Here is a 17,107-nt window from a genome sequence, read left to right on the forward strand (position 1 = left end):
ATCTCAATCAACGAAATCGGTGATTCAGCTTTGGCAGTCACCTGCGACTATTAAAACACGAACCGGACACGTAAAAGAGCGGCCATCCTATCAGCATGGACCACCATCATTAGCATTAAAGATGGTATAACCTTAAGTCGTGTTTTGACCTTCTTTCAGCTGGCAGCTTAGCCTTAAATAGGTTGAACGAATCGGACAGTTGTTTTTATACAACACGAATTTATTCCATAATCATATTACAGTACAAGTATATCGTTAAGGCTGAATGATAGGTACATTGAGGCTTTAAAGCTTTCCGACGTCAAATCAATTACAGGCAGGAAACAGCTTTGCAAGAGCCTCTCACCGGCAGGGTTAAACATTGCTAGGGATACGTAACCTTGTCGCACGTACGATTGAAACAGAAATCTTTGATATCAATCAATAATTCCATTAGGGTGCTCTTCTCGGATAAGATTCGTAAACTCATATATTAGAGGCCGGCTACGGTTTGGTATCAGGAAGGCCTGGGGTATGATAACTGTACATTTGAAAAACAGTGGTATCTCTATATAGGACAAGAGAGTTAGAACTCATTTTAGGCTGTTAAAAAAAATATTTATCTAATATATGAACCTGTTAGAGTCACCGGCCGTATAAAATGTTTCCCTTTACTTTATATTAAATGAATGTAAACACAATTTGGCACAGGAACGCGTGATACGAACAACTTAGTGACAGCGCAACCTCGACATGAGAAGACCCTAATCGCACAAGCAGTTTCACATCTAAATTAGATGACTCGGGAAAAAGCGCCTTTCCCAAGTTGTGTGACAACGGGCTTTTTTTCGCCTGAAGTACAAAAAAATAGCTTTTTCTATTTTGATTTGTTTGCACATTAATCATCATCAGCGAGCAGCTATAGGTGACTAGTGAAGGAAGTCCGCGCGAACAGACGCACTCAGAACGTAACTTCATCCATAGCCGACGAGATACACCGGCCGCAGTCGTCATACGGCTATCTTTTCAAGAGAACGGCTTTAAATCGTTTTTTATTGGCTTTCATCGCTAAGCTCTTTCGTTAGAATGGCATCTTCATAATGGACTTCGAATATTGACTCACGTCCCCGTCTGCTAACAAACAATCCTTCCCTGGCTAATGTGCGTGCGGGTACCTTCATTTATTGCACCACATACGTACAATATATAGGAATATTAACACGTATATACACACAAGTGCGTATCACCGTACTGTCACTACTCCAGCCAATACATTACAATAGCGAACCGCTACAGCTGGAACACTTAAATGAAGCCATTAATCTTAATTAATTAATAATAAATTATAGCAGATTTGCGGACGTAATGATGCTTGTCTCGCCTTTAATATGAGGTTTCGAAGTTGGCAGCAGTTCTTGGTCGTAGCCTGTTGAACGTTAAAGCTGATAAGTTAGTTGAGATTATTTACAAACACAACGTTTATAGAAGTTGCACTTTAATTATGTATCAGTGGCTATAAATGATAAGCAAAAGGGGGATGGATTCAATTAAAGGGTTACGTAAAAGCTGTGGAAAAACAGCGCACGGAACCAGTAGCGACGCATTTTACATGTCTCAACGAAAGAGGAGATGTTCGTATAGCAAAAACGAGATTTTAAAAGAATATATGGAATAGTTTGTAAACTTGTAAATAATCAATCCGATAAATCCATTTATTTAAATTTGCCAGATAAAATTCGAAATATATATATTTATGGCAACTTGGCGTACTAAGCTTTATACCCTATCCGATACCATATATATGATTGCTTCACAAGCTTGGCTAAAGATAACGTTTCTAAACTGGTTGATTCAACGTCTACGGGGTAAGTTGTTTAGGGCCCACCAATAAGTGCGTTATACAAGTGCCATTCCTCGGTTAATTACTGCGTCAGACTGTTTTGCGATTGAGTTTGTGAATAGTCGAAAGTATGATACAAACCAAATGGTTGCCTAGATTTAATACAAACGCATAACAGAACTCCTGTATTTTCAATAGGTGATGGTAGAAATTGTGTACTGCATTGCCTGTTACCACATGCTTGATAGGCCGGTCAAATCCTTTCCACGTCGTATCTGTGATGGCCCCCATTCGGGGTCAACCTCCGCCCCTTTCGGTTCCATTTTACAGCTTCTCTCACTTGCTTTTTTGAAGCGTCCGTGTTGCGGGTAGATTAAAACTGCGAAGTAGGTGGTTGGTAAACGGTGACGTCGCTGCAGCCGCCGCTAGGTAAACATGCCTGTTACGGGTTGTCCTGTGCAGTTCCAAGATTCTTTTGAGGAAAAGTCCTCTAATATTATTAAGTGTTTCTAAATTAAGCCCACCCCGCAAGTGGCAACTGGTGAAACCTTGAGGTGGAAATGTCGTAAAGTGTTTAAGAGGTGCAATCGGTAGGTATAAATATTGAGGACTACGTTATCAAGACTTTCTACATTTTTTCGTATGTCTTTGAAGAAGGAAGAAAGTTTGGTCTGGTTTGGTTTGGTAGGAAGAAAGATCAGCAGCTTCAGCGGGGCGAATATACATCTTATATATGTCGGTGGCTGACTCGAGAGGTATAGCGTGTCACAAAGCGCGACTCTGATATTTCTCCTGATTTCAGTTGCCTCGGCTTTGATTAGACTGATGGTTAGACTCAATTCCGAGACAACGGAATCTGGTCTGGCTGTAGCGTGCTGCAGATAGAAGCGACTGTTCCTGTAAAAATCCTGCACAGAGGCAAATCCTCACCATATTTGTAAACCCCCGCATCTTGCCCGGGATAAGCAAAACCGAAAAAAGGAGAGGGCTTCAGTGATCACCCCGGGCTAAACCTGTAGTCTGGATTTCAAAACACCAGCATCGATTATAGATAGCGCTGTTCTTTTGCAGTATCGCTGCTACTAAGTACTTTTGCAGAAGCTCGTACGTCGGCAAGGATACTTTAGGCTATATTCCTTGAGAGAGAGTCGAAAGCAGCTTTCAAGTCCATAAAGTCTGGCCGAAGTTGATATCGGCAAGGGGGGACCTTGCACGTCTTTTTCCTATGATCGTGTTGTTTCTTGAATGTTGCACTCATACTCTCTAGGAACGCGTCCAATCTTTTTGCCAGCGGATAGAAAGGCAGTGCATAGCAAACACGTTTTCGTGACTCCTCGCCTCGGCGTCGGTTGGCTTGTGTCGCCTTTGCTTTTTGGGATAACGAAATCCCGCATATGAGGACGAAACAGTCCGGAATAAACGTTCGTTAAACAAGGCCGTCCAGTACAGTGCCAGCCCATTGCAACAGGCAAGCCATATGGTCTACATTGCCATTGTTTTGCTGGCTTAGCTTAAGGGTCGGTCTCGTCAACTAACTTTATAGAACACCCTGTTGCATTTTCCACAGTGCAGGCTGAAACCCCGCAGTCTTCAGTCATATTGCGCACGTACGAGGCGAGATTCGTTCAAATATGGCGCCTTTGATGTAAGATTGTGACCTTTTTTTGTCCCCTCAGAGGTTGAGAGACTGGCGTAACTGCGTACGGTTCACCTCAGTTGTTCCGGCGGTCGTATTGTTATTGTTGTTGGTTTGTTTCGAACGATGCCATCTACGATCGTGGGGTTTACAAACAGTTAGTATTAGTGGTACGTAAAACTAATTCTGGGGGAAATCGTTGTCAATGTAAAGGATTTTTTCAAATTTAAGTACACTGCAAAACAATTAAACGGTAAGAAGTATAATTCTAAAGACCTTAAGTCTTCCTTCGCTCATTGGTGTTTTGCCACTCGTGCATATCTGCGTCGGCTACTTTTTTTTTTTATATCAACTCGTAGAGTGACAATTGTGACCGACGCATTCTGTCCAGAGCTCTTCATTCCTATTATTCAACGAACTTTCCTCCAATTGTACATTCCTACATTGTAGCTGGGCATATGCGCAAAGTGTTTCGTTCTTAAGAGTTGTGCGTGCAGGTAGCTCCATTCATCATCGCCGAACTGGGGTTTAATTTTTCCCCCCGGAACCCTTTTTCATTAACAACTCCTTTCAGCAAAACAGTCTCATTATCTAATCTGGAACAAAATGCTAACCTATCTTAGGTTAGCTAGACAATACTGAAATTCAGAATAAAACTGTGCACGCCGCTATTATACAACAGATACGTGTCTCAGAGAACAGAAAGCATGTCTGATTGTGGGGCTTAATTGTACAGGACCTTATATTTGTCTGCTGCAGATGAGATCTTCATATTATCATGCGACGAAATAATATATCACCTATAATAAACATCACATTAGTTAGTAATTTATGATAAAAAAAAATATAAGATTCAGTCCTTACAGAAGAAAAAATAACGATAATTGTTACAAAAAAGAAAAAAAATGTTTTGAGATAGTGCAACTGGCAGATCACCTTAAACATTAGTTTGATATTTATCGATTATTCTTATTTACATTATTATTGTTATGTAGCAATTAGACGCGGAAATCGTAGTTTTTTTAAAACGCTTTAGCATATGTTCTTTTTATATTTAAAAGATATTTACCATACTTTCATTACTATCTAGGTAGACAAGTCATGTACTATTGATATAGTAGGTATCAGTATAAATTATTATCTACTTTTTTTTTCTACAGAAGCTTCTATATACTAAAGATGTGAACAAGAAGTACATAATGGCAAGTTAAAAAAAAAGGAAGTCTTTACTAACATTAGATGACATGTGCCTGTCATCATAGCACGTCATAGTTGCCCCTTCACCCGGCTTAAGTTAAGGAAGGCACTCTGCACAAACGAACGCATCTATCGGACTATCGCCGTAACGAAAACGGCACAGCGTTGTTTCTACTGTACAGACCTTTAATAATTACTGCTATTTTCTATTTTTCGACTGTCTGACGGCCTCGAACGGCGGCCTTTTTTAATTGCTGTTACCTTAGCAAGCTGGCAGCGTTAGGTCTGCCAGAATTCATCGAAACTTAGTTTTAATTCAAACTCGCTACTCTTCCTGTCCGACAGAGCAATAAACAACAGTGTTAACAGCAGGAGCGCCTTTAGCTAGCTAGCTTTTATGAAGTTGTCAGCACCTCACGAAGCCCTCGTAGATCAACTCGTTGTTCCCGTGCCGTTCGGTACGGACCCCATTACAACAGTGCCTATAGGATCTCGCACATGGACACGGGCCTTTAGGAATATTAACTCATCACAACGGCATAATATGATTTTCCATTGGCAAGCTGAAATGCTCACTTTCACTCATTATTGAATTTTTACGCCGCCGTATGTTTAATTGTCCACTGATTTGTAACACCCCATTTAGAACGTGCGGCTGACTAACTTTGTTATTGAGCGGTTGTCGGTCGTTTTACAAATTTCAAATCTGTATCATATATAATGATTATTGGCAACAGCGTCATTTTGAACAGAGTCGATCAACTGACGAGGACCAGTTGGGTCGAAGGCATTACCAACGAGCAATCAACGCCAGCGGGGTGAAGTTTAGGAGGGAAATCAACAGGTCTACAAAAAATAATCACCACTTGAATCATTCGCTGATTGGTAACGGACAATGAACCTCGAACCCCGAATGAATATCAATAGGCGATAGAAGGGTAACAAAGAAAGTAGCTGTTGTTAATGATGATGGTGTTAATTTTGAATGGAAATTCGTGATTCTTACCGATTAGACAAAATGGACAAAGCGTGTTGCTCATTAATAAACGGCTTGATATATCAATAGCAGAAAAAAAAAGAAGTAGGAAAACGACCGATGCACCAAATGGCCGGACGCAGAGATTACAGCAAAAGGTAGCCAAGGAGGATTCAACGGGACAAATATAGAAATTCACATTTTTTATAATTTATCTATGGCCGACGATTGAATTTTTGGACAGCATCCCTTGGATGATCATACCACTATTGGGCCAGTACGGGATAATTGCATTTTTATTGAAATCAATAACAAATTGTTAAATACTGATTATTATCTTGGCCAGCGTCAACCCTCAGTCTTTTCGTTTGGTCCAAGCGCCTTCAGTATCTGACCCAGCTACTGATCCACAACATTCAGCGACACCTACCCCAACTTAGCATAATTGAACATACATTTTTTACTTTATTGTTATAAAGGGCAAACGATAAATTCGCCTTGTTTAGCTGTCGTCGTAGGTAAGTTAATATGTCGTGAGACGAAATTGCGACACTGACTATGATGCTTTTACAAATACACCGAAAAGTTCAGTCGATGTCTAACTTGTTCTGAGACAATATAGACCAGACATGAAGTTAAGAGGACGAGTTTATTCTTGTTCGTCTTCGTTTCGGGACGCAAACATAGGACATTTCGGTTTGCTTAGAATACGGACACCAGCTTCATTAGCGGACAAAGTTAGAAAACTAGCTAACTAAACTGAAATCATGCTAATTCTAATTATTAAAGATTAACAAAAAATGTACAAATTACCACTAACTCGAAAAATCGACTATTATCTATTACATATTACCTCGATAGGGGTCCATGTAGTTTTCGATAGTTACTTTTATATTTAGTTTGACGCCACCTGACTGAAAGCGGCCCTCGTCGTCGAAGACCCCAGCAATCGCATAAGTGTATTCTTTACGTATGGTTGACTCAAGTTAACTTCTCAGATAATCGCCTTCACTGAATATTTGCTAATTATCAAAAAAAAAAAAAAGAAGAAAAAACTATTTTTAAAGAGTCACTATGAGTTAAATATCATCGGTGGTGAGCATGCACTCGCAGTATGCTTAGTCCGAGGTCGGCATACGATAGGGAGTGTGCAGAAAACAAACGCGTACTTCTAAGTTTTTAATTTCTCTTGACTAGTCAGACATTGTTACGCATGCTATGGACACAAGGTAAGCTGCAATCAAAAAAACACTTAAAATAGAAAAGTTGAGCAGAGAAACCAAAATTCGTCTTAGTTATTGAACGATCTGGATATTCTATGTTTTCTGGCAACACAGCCTTGCTAGCCAAATCAGTTTGAACAACCCATTGACGATCATAGTCAGCCATGGCAGAATACACCCCCTTTATTAGAAGACATCAGGATAAAGCACTTGGCCATGGCCATCGCGCACATCGCTGGCAATGGAAATCGAAAACAAGCTGAAATAAGGTTTGCTTCACTCAAAAGATCTGCTCAGGAGCTTTGGACGACTACAAAAAGGTCAATGACGGAACGTTCTACATAGATTTGACTGGCGTTTTCGCGGTAGTTGTCGCAATCGAAAATTAGAAAAAATAGTGCCTACAACGAAATAATTTTTACTACAATCGAATACTCTGCTTCTGCAATAAGCCAGACGAGGGGTCGGGAAAGAAATGTAACGTCATTAGGTACATAGGCGAAGATGAGGCTGTGGAAAAACTGCTTGACTTTCATATGATTTGGTAGAACTCTTAATTCTTAAGCTAGTCTGTGGCATGATACTACTCGTTGTTATTAGCAACATCATTGGCCTCCTTTTTTTCGCATTTAATTATCCCTAGTAGCTTTGTCTTTAAGTTAGCAGGAGTACAGCACAACGGATTAACTGTTTGCGAAAGTTGGATCTAGGCTGCGCGATCCGTTCTCCTGACAGCAAGGTGCCTCAGTTATCAATTCATTGCGCTATGAAAACGTGTATGAAAACAGTTTTCTGTACTATAATTTAATACAACCGTCCTGCAGTGTTATCATGAGGCAACATCCATCGTAGCAGTGCACTAGCCTTAGAGTGATTGATAAGACGAAGTTTCAGTATTGCGCGCCGTCGTAGGAAGTGCCCCACATATAGCAGGGGTCATCGTAAGCCTCCAGTAATTTCGAAATGGAAAGTGCCTTTTCCCAGGCATTTCAAATATGCTGTACGAAGGCTAACTATGAAGACAATATTGAGCAAATCCTACGACTTATTTTTAATGCAACCGATACAAACATACATATTTCGTTCGCTTTAAATGTTAGAATATTTTTCAAGATAAAAATTAATAATGGAAACGAGCGAATTTATTACCTTTAAACCAACTGAAAAAGATCATAATGTGGTTCCATTTTTCAGTGTTCTACAATATGTAGCCTCTTATTTAATTGGAATTATACGCAACAATAAATAATAATGTTATGTATCAGATATACCCTTTGTATATTCGGGTAATAACAAATCGCTCTTTCGTCGTATTGCCTCGCTTTGTGGGGTTTCGTTGCCTGCTGATGGTCAGTTACGTCCAGCAGGGTTTGGCACCGGATTGGCCGAAAATGTCTACTGAGGCGACGACTCTCAGGGTGGTCGACGTTCTTGAATAACGTTGCGACAGCATCAACTGCAGTGAGCATTATACGTCCGACGGCTCACACGAACCTACGAAGGTACGGTTATAGGGCTTCTAGAGGCTGGCAGATGGAATAGCGTTTTCGAAACATATTTTTACCTTTGTTTGTCCATGTATGTACATATTTGTGTAAACTTCTATGTGCATGCCCGTTAGGTAAAAATAGCTCTATTGGAGAGTATACGTATTTGATCCTTGTCTCCTTCTTGCTTTCAATTTGTATCTAATATGAACTAAAAGACCGCTAGTATTGCGTCTACATGCGCCATCTCTGATTATGATAGTTCGTTGTTATTTAAAAAAGCAATATGGCGCCGGTACGCATATAGTGAAGCTGGTAATACCGATGCTCGTGATACGAAAGTCACTGTAATTCTTTCATTTCAGAGATCAACTGACGAGACCCTACGTACGTCGGCCATTGGTCGATTTACTGTGAAGCTTTGCGTATCCTCCACATATAACCCGATCTGATCTGTTAGCCATCGCGCATGGCGACATGACCGCTCGACATTACCGAACGAAAATCGACAATAACGATAAGAATAGCATTTTGTATTCTTGCTTGCTTTAGACCCACAGACCGCTGCCTGTACTCCTTTTATCCTTCTTAATGCCTAACGTATATCGGTTGTTCGCGATCGCCGCCCACCTCATCGCACCCGCTACTGCTCCTTGCCGTTGTTGATATTAGAGTATTACCCTCTTAGCCAATAGCGACTCTGCCTCTACTATCGCCGCTGAGTATCAGTATAGCAACTTCCAACTGACACTTAAACATGAATAGCGATCAGTCACAACAACAGAAACACCGTCGTCGTCGTCGTCGTCATCAGTAACAACGTCATGGTAATCACTAGCAAAGATGATGATTATCGTTACCAATACAACTTTATTATCCATTCATTCAGTCATTGACGGCATACGATGGCAACAACAACGGCACGGCGGCGGCAGCAGCAGATCGGAACCATTACCACCTTAAGGCAACATCGTATCGCAGGCCAATCCAATAACAACGGGCTTCGTCATTCACCCAAGAACGCTCACTTACACGAATCATTCATTCATAGGAGTTTTCGCTGCTGCCCGTTTTTTCACAGAATACTACATCGGTATGCATTATATCAGTAGTATGATGTCGTACTATGGTGATCGGATCATCGCGGACCCCGATTCGCGTTGCTCCGTGTTCGCACGCTCGTGAGACGTGCTTCGTTCGATTACACAAAAATTACACACCTTCCTGTATTTTTTCTTTTTTTTTTTTGCTTTTGCTTATCGACTTAAACCCGAATCCGCCCCCCTTCGATGGGGGGTCAGAGGTTGCCGGCGCGCGTGTGCGTTTAAGAGAAAACTGTGCTGTCGTACATTGTTGTTGTTATAGTGGTAAACGATAGTTGTGTCCACTGCAAAGCCGTTAGCGGCTGTTCACTTCATCGCCAAGTCGCCTGAGTGCTGGTAATAGTCAATGACGGTACTGCTGGTGTTGCTGAAAATCGCGGTGACCAAATCTCCATCGTCATTATGATCAACATCAGCTGGGACTCACCACTGCATTTCGTACTCATTCATGATCAATAGAAGCGGCTACGATGACGCAGGCAGCAGCATAAAAAAGAAATCAGCCGCGTGCCTTGTCGCGATGGCCATTGCCATAACCGATAGGCATACATATGACGTTCATATCTTATACAGGTGAACGTGCATCTGTGCAGCTTTGGTCGGTACGTCGTTGGTCGATAACCGCACGGACATGCCGATCGCAAACCACTCACTATACTTATAGAAGGGGTTATGACAAAATCGGTATGAGTGCGGTGAGTTTACGAGCCTACTATAATACGAGTACGTGTACAAGGGAGCGCGGTCAGTTGTGATTTACTTGCTGGCTTAAATAAAAACCTAATACACTATAGCCGTTTGAATAACTAAACCAATAAGACTTCCATAGATGATCTCACTAGCAGCCTAATGATAATCTGATTCGACGCTATAAGCGACTCATTAAAATACTACATAGGTTTTCTTCCAAACAAATCGACGTACTTAGGTATTCGCCGAGGTTTTGTACGGCCTTTTCCTATTCCTCGGTCGATTTAATTTGAAAGAAACCTTCTGATCCGCTATTGAAGGCCTTGTGCAGCCAGTTTTTAAGATGAGTTCCCTTGTCAAATCTATAATCACCAATGGCCCGCAAAAGAGATTATCCATCTACACGAGGTCCGGTCAATATGTTGGATGTGGAAGAACTTTGCCATGTAAGCTCTGGTGTTGTCGTCGAGAAAAAGAACTTTCCCTTGTTCACCCTGTCCTTTTTGTTGGGTAGCCTCTAACTAGACTACGTACAGGTTTTTGTAAACTGGCTCGTTTTTCGCAAGATACCCCAGTAAGTGAGCCCATCTCAATCCCACCAGACGTAAAGCATAAATGAGTATCTGGGCTTAGTCGTATCCCTAGAGATTAGCCGTATTATTTACCTCGTATTAAAGCAGAGACGCCACTTTTAATCACCAATAGCAGTTCTGATTAGGACCTTATTGAAGTTTTGTGCTATCCAATGCTGGGCAAGATGCTCACAGCCAATAATGAATAATGTTTCTTTGCGCTTTTGATCCAGTTTATGGCTCACTACGGTTGCTACCCATAGATTCAACATGTCTGACCATAATCACAGTTTATCTTGTTGGTCATTTCGCTAGTTCTTTACCGTCTTCTATTAGGTAACCTTCACCAGCCCTGAGCAAAGCACATTGTTTCAGCTGCAAAATGTCAAATTGTTGAACTTCGCGAACCACCCGTTTTAGGAACAAAATCCACATCATACATGGCACAAAGATTCCGGGCTGTTTTTGACCCCGGCATGAAAATGAAATAAGGTAGATGTTGAAAATTCACTTTTCTCTTTGCGCCAGGGGCGTCCATATTAGGAAGCTTAACTCGATACATTTAAGCAAACCTACGAACTCACCTAAGAAAATGAACTGGAGAAGAAATTTCGTTGACTGTATTGTGAGGTCACAACGGATGCCTAGAGGAGACAGGACACTTTTCAATAGTATGGAGTAGAATGGTGACGAATCGTTTAAAGGTTTCAATATAGGCCCATTTTCGGTGTCTCAGACAACGTTAAACGTCTGAGCCGAATTTGGAGCTAGAAACAAAATAGTAAAATTTGAATCAATCGACATAGTCACGACGAGCGCCGCGAACAAGTTGATCCTATGACAATCCGAGATCACAAACGACTGTTTCGCAAATACCAAAGGATCCGTTGAATACTTGAAAAGGAAAGCAGTATGCTACCCGCTAGGCACCTAAGCTGCTTAGGTATACTCGGTATATGCAAAGAGCCTTTCTTCATCTCCCCACGTACCTCACTCGCAGATCTAAATGTATACTGAGAAACGTTAAACCCCCCTGCTTAGCTACCGTTTAGAACTTTGTCGAATTGAAAAAATAAGAAAAAGTGGCAAAAGCATCTGGCTTGCATGCGTAGTAATGAGTTACAGGAAAAACCTAAGCAAAGGTTTAACACATTTTTAGGCTTATCGTAATATGGATAAACGTATCATGTCAGTAAACCTTAACGCAATAATTAACCGGCGATTCAACACACACTTTTCGATTATAATTTTAAATTTTCTAATGCTTTTCGGGGTCCATAACTGTGGATATACGGTGTATGTGTTTTTTCACTCTTTTTTTCCTATCAGAGGAACGATATGATATACACACGAATCGCGTAGTAAAAAAAGAACAAAAAAAAAAATGTACGCGGCAAATTTATTTAGCGCCTCTCCCGTTTTTATGCTAGGTGATAACGTGCATTCCATTAGAGGTTATACTGCGATAGTGATCCAAGTGGCATTTTCAAGCCTTTGAACCTGAGCAAATCACTAAGTCAACCAGCCAGGCGATCGGCTTTCTTTTATGCGATTTTTCCTTTACAATCCTTTCACAACAGCGACAAAAAAGAATCCAAATCAATTTTCACGCCCGAATCGATCCCGGCTGATCGCCGATATGGCCGCCGACGCTACTGCTCTCAACGTTGCCGAGGCACCAGCAAAAGAATAGAGGGGAAGAATCCCAGAGAGTCGAAGGAAACGAAGAATGCCCCAAGAAAGCGAGCACGAAACTGCTTGTTCCATTCTAGTTCATAGTAGTTGGTGCCTTTTGCCTGCTGGCCAGACCGCACATCACCAACAGCCATGCATACGTACGTTTGCGACTGCGTACAGAGATCACAATTGGCGAAACACCACTCTGTTAGGTCAAGCTCTGTTTTTTTTCTATGTTCGGCCGCTGTCGGCAACTGCCGCTCGGACTGCCGAGTCGTGGCCATTCTAGTATAACGTTAGCTTACCGCTGTTGACGCACTTGGCGCTGATGTTGTCGTCGATAGTCGTTCTTGAGTGTTATGTAGTTGGTCGCATTTGTAATAAAAGATGAACAGCAAACTTCCCCGCCCTCTCCAGAACCCGTTGTCTTCTCGGCATTTTTTCCTCTTTGCTTCGATATGGCAGAAGCGGTAGCGGCGGCAACTTGTTTAGAAGCTAGACTTCACGCGCCCTCATCATGATGATCGGCGTCAGCAAACGGCAGTTTCTTGATCACCTGGTGAGAACGAAGATCGGCCGAGATGTGAGAGGTGACGGCGATAGTGGCGGTTAAACGAAAAAAAGTGAACACCACTAGCGGCAGACGACTAGGACACGAGAAATAATAACGAAAACAGCGTCAACAATAGTAGCGATACCATATCATATTTCTATCGAATAATTCACTTTAAGTTACGATGTTTTGAGCGCTGCTATCGCCGCTGCCGGTACTATAGCGATATAGCGCGAACGGTGGTCGACGATTTGGAAAGTTTTTTTTTGTTTTGTGTTAGTTGGCTAAAGGAATCGTTGACGGCGTCGCTGTGTGCGGAAAGCTGTTACTCCGCTTGGATTTGACTACGAAAGTCCGATTCGATCGTGCTATAGCCAACAGACGCGTAGCGGTACGCATGAGTGTGGTGAGACGATGCAAACTTCATCAGCACTCCAATGAATTTTGCAATAAATTTAACCACAGCGCCCTCTCCCTCGTAGCGTCGGTGACCCGAACTCTTTTAGCCCAACCGGAGAGTCTACCATAAGCCTCAATATACGCTGCTATTCAGTCGACTTTATTTACAGGTTTAGGGAGGAAAGAAGAGTAATTGTAATGTTGTAACTCTTCTTTCCTTCGGGACAGCGCTACGCTTACGTTCTAGGTTTAGGAAATTTTTTGGACTGCATACGCATATAAAGGTCAAACTCCTAACCATCGATGAATGCTCATTTTCAAGTTGTTATATATAGTAGAACAAGAACAAGTTGTTCGATAATGTTAATACGAGAATTACAGGTGGCACGAAGGCAAGAATGCATGTAAATATTTATCGTAGCATCAGTTGCTTAGAGAATGTTCGTTTGAGAAGAGTGGCTAAAGTATGATCAGAGCATTCATTTTAGATTCAGTTGGCACTTGAAAGACAAAAGGAAGGGAAAGCCTTTAGCCAGATGCTCTTTTCATACAGCTAGAGAAGCTTAAAAAGCCGGTTGGTGCGCGGCTGACCCTTGAGGTCAACTTGATTTGTCTTCGTCTGCTGAAGTTATGTGAAGTTCTTCAATATTGTCGAAGAGGAGAAGGTAATGCAGTGCGTTTTCCACCCTCTCAACCAGGTCATGCATGTATTTATCTTCCTTACGTTTCATTGTGTGGGTTCTTCCTTCTGATTTCGTTATGTCGGCTGACGACTATAAGAGGAAAGGCCTGGGTTTTTCGAATCGCTTTCATTGTTCACAGTCTGAAGCACAAATCGACTAACACCCCTGATTAGATCGATATGCAGGTGTGAATCAGTGGGAAAAATGCGACTTAATACCTCGTACAATATTGCAATAGTCAATTTATACAAAAATTCTATATACTACACTTTGCTTTTCACAGTCCTCTTCACCGCTCGCACGTATCAACGATATTCGCGAACAGCAAAAAAAAAAAAGGCCGAAATAAGGTCCGAATGCCAATAGATGGAACGGACATAGAGGCCATATCATAAAAAATATTACGGAATTTTTTGCGCATATCTAGTTGATTGGCGAAAAATCAATAACGAACAATCAATGTATAGAGTTGTGAAGATCGTTGTACGTCAAAAGTAAAGTACTCACGATCATTGGAAGCATCTATGCAGGAAATCTGTTCGGCTGTAAAAGCTCTCAAATAGATCTGCATCCCTTCTGTTTGCGGTGGAAGATTTCGGCGGTCTTGACATGAGCGTTTTGGCTGATTGCAGATCCTGTGTGGCGTTTAGAACATCAATATACACACTGACAGTAATTAAGTAAGAACTCCAGAACCTCTTCCCTTAGCTACATAGAACAAGTTCATCAGTAAATTTCAAAATGGATATCGTCAGGTAAGTTTACTTCAATGGACTCATGCTTTTCCACCGTTGTCATTACAAACTGGCCATACGATAGGTTATTAAAGCACCCTTTCGAGACTCCTGTGTCCTACCTTGTACGAGGTGCTATAAAAGCCAAGACTAATAATAGTTTCAAAAAGTGCCTAGAATACGAATCCTAATAATATAGGATAGGCCGGTATAGGAAACTAGTAACGGTAGCCCTCAGTTCAATGACGTTCACAATGGTATACTGTTAATCAGTAAACATTTGCTAGTTAGAAAAAAAACAACTAAGAGCTAAGGAATCGATTTGTACCGGTTATGAGTATTATCAAAGTGATACCTCGTTAATTCTTAGTGTTGTATTATACTTTTGTAGAACCATCATCAGTCACGGATTGTTGATATTTCTATTAAGGTTATAGCTATTGTTTGCATTGGCCTGTTGTGCATTAGGTAGAGAAAAAACAAAAGTAAACAATAGTGCAAATTGTTAAATTACTCTTGTCATGCTTCAATCCAATTCAGCTATTAGAGGATGTTGTTTATAATGTATGGATGCTAACTCACATAAAATCAATGGCTACGGTCATCTCGGCAATATTTGTAGATTAAGTTATGCGTGAAGTAGATCTCGCTTACCATTGTCGTAGTAACACACGCCGGCATTTTCTTCGCGCTAACTGATATTAAATGCACGCTCAACCATGTGTCATTTTTTACATCTGCAGTAACATCTCGTACTCGTCAGGCAATAACCAGCTGTCACGGTTGGTAAATTTTTACGTCTCTTTTTCCTACTCTGATAGTCGTGATGACAACTTAGCATTTGCTTTTGGACCTTGTCTGTCAATACGTTTGCCAAATCGACCGGCATCGTAAACGGTAGCGAACGGAACCATCGATAGGTCAAACAGGTTGAATCACTATTGCCGCTGCGTGTGCCATTCGTCCCGTCCATAGGGCCACCTTTGTACGGTAAATGGTCACAGCCACACAGACAGAAATAGAGATAACATTAGCCATATTCAGCGTTCACTTGATTCCGTGGCGTTGGGTGTGACCCGCTCGATGTCGACATTCGAAATCTGCTTGCATGCACTGACCTGTGAGGACCCAGTTGCCTCGACGTTCAAGCAATTGATCAAATGCATCCCATACATCGGGTACGATGCCTTAATCAGTACGGTGGCCAGGACACTAACTGATCAAAGTCAGGTGACACGGGGCTAAAAATCCGGAGGCAAACGGCAAGCTATGCATAACAAACAACCGCGTGCCGTCGAAATCATATGGACGCACGCTAAAAATATATGACGCTACGTAAGATCTGGATGGCTGTGTACAGCCGAGAAAAGACGATGGTGACGGTGGCGTCTTCTTTCTCTGAGGATTGGCACAAATAAGTAGGCAGGAAGTAGAATTCTGCCTTTGTTCCTAGTGAATAGTGGTAGCGAATTCGACAGGTGGAGAAAAATTTAACCAGATTGACTCCTACTTTTTATTTTTTCGTCATTGAATAGTGATTTTGCTTTTGGATTTCAGCTATTTTCGTTGTCATCGTTTTCTTTTAGTTGATTTTACGAGCCTCTTGTATCCTCCGCTTTTATCTGTATTGAAATGCCATTCTCTACTTGATAATGCTCAAATCCAGCGCTGGTTTGTACATTTTCTCTCATACGGTTCTTTTTCGTCTAACCCCCGTTCCAACCTTTCAAGCGCCCTTTGTTACTTCATTACCCTTTTCTTTGAATTGTTTGCGCTTGCTTTTTGCTCTCTTTGGACAAATATCACTAGAACCTGGAGATGGCATTAGTTTGGTTATTATTGTTGTGACCACTGTAGCTGACGGTGGCCACGTTGCTCTTTATTCTAATGATGATGATCTGTGCTTGCTGACAGCATCGCTGACCATATTGAATGAGAGACATTACCAGGCAGCAGCTTGACGTGCCGCGCATGCCATTTTGAGCCATTTCTATTTCTCACCTCGTGCGTCCTCTCCCATCATTGATTTGCCCATTATACAATCGCTAATGGCAACAACTAGTATCTCAAACGGGTGTCAATCAAGCGTTTCTTCGTTGTAAGCATGGGGCGTATTAGTCCACCACAATCAGACGCGAGACACCGTGCGGTAGTGCGAATCTCTTTCGCAGATACTGCTGCTGCTGCTGCTGCTGCTGCAAATGCGGTTGCCTACATTCCTGCCCTGCGTTCACCCGCTTGCTCATCACTACTCAGTAGTATATACGGCCCATCAACAAAGGCGTCTGTATAGACTGCGATTGCGAACGGTAGTTTCAGATGAAATACCAAATATGCATACATTCTTGTACTAAATAC

The 17,107-nt window shown here is 41.7% G+C and overlaps 1 long non-coding RNA gene across 6 annotated transcripts; it reads right to left on the reverse strand.

The window, feature by feature from the left end:
• Positions 1-199: 199 nt before the first annotated feature.
• On the reverse strand, positions 200-16,694 carry LOC111251890 (uncharacterized). 6 transcript variants are annotated; one of them, XR_002674005.2, is made up of 6 exons: positions 15,404-16,694; positions 14,523-14,650; positions 12,686-12,936; positions 6,482-6,650; positions 3,732-4,255; positions 200-3,588 (listed from the first exon to the last, which is right to left on the reverse strand). It is a non-coding gene; the product is annotated as an uncharacterized LOC111251890 (long non-coding RNA). The 6 variants fall into 6 exon arrangements; XR_015328066.1 differs by having other exon boundaries at positions 4,195-4,255; positions 15,404-16,683; XR_015328063.1 differs by having other exon boundaries at positions 200-4,255; positions 15,404-15,730; positions 15,868-16,678.
• Between the last annotated feature and the right edge of the window lie 413 nt (positions 16,695-17,107).

The sequence above is a fragment of the Varroa destructor genome, unplaced genomic scaffold (genome assembly GCF_002443255.2).
Source record: "Varroa destructor unplaced genomic scaffold, Vdes_3.0 BEIS01000005.1, whole genome shotgun sequence".
In the NCBI taxonomy this organism is placed as follows: Eukaryota; Metazoa; Arthropoda; class Arachnida; order Mesostigmata; family Varroidae; genus Varroa; species Varroa destructor.